The following is a 636-nucleotide window of genomic DNA, read 5'->3' on the forward strand; positions in this document are numbered from 1 at the left end:
CAATTTTTGATGTCTTACCTTTGCTCGTGCTATTGGTTTCTGACTGGTTGCTCTTTGAACTTTGCAGATACTCCCATGAGTCCACCCGTTGTGGCAACATCTTATTGCTCGGACAAGGGGAAGTCCTCACGAATGGATGAGTCGTTGGTGGCCAGCTTGGCTGAGGGTGCGCCATCTTCTACGATTATCGACGAGGTAGTTTTTCTCTTTGCCCCATTCCTATTTCCAACTTGTTCGTTGTAGCGAATATTTTTAATGTTGGCAATCTTCTTTGCAGGATGCTGACAGGATTGTGCGTTCTATCCAGGATTTGTTCGCTTCCTGGGGGCAGGTCCAAATGCCTCGCCCTGCTCCATCTGATCGTCCTGCTGCTTCTTCAGAAGAGGACTTGAAGTTCTTGAAGGAGTTGGTATTTGAGTACGTGTCCTTCATGGACATGGACATTGGAAGGGCTAGTGCTGCCAGACACAAGGATGAACTTGAGCGCTTGAGTGCGAAATTAGAGCAAGCACTGACGCTTCCGTCGCTCAATCTTTCTGCCGACTTTAAAGCGACGTTGAAGGTCATTCACTCCGAGGTCCTTACTATGCTGGCCAAGAATGCTGAACTAAAGGCCAAGCATACTCAATATCTTCG

This window comes from Olea europaea, chromosome 14 (assembly GCF_002742605.1).
Source record: "Olea europaea var. sylvestris chromosome 14, O_europaea_v1, whole genome shotgun sequence".
Lineage (NCBI taxonomy): Eukaryota > Viridiplantae > Streptophyta > Magnoliopsida > Lamiales > Oleaceae > Olea > Olea europaea.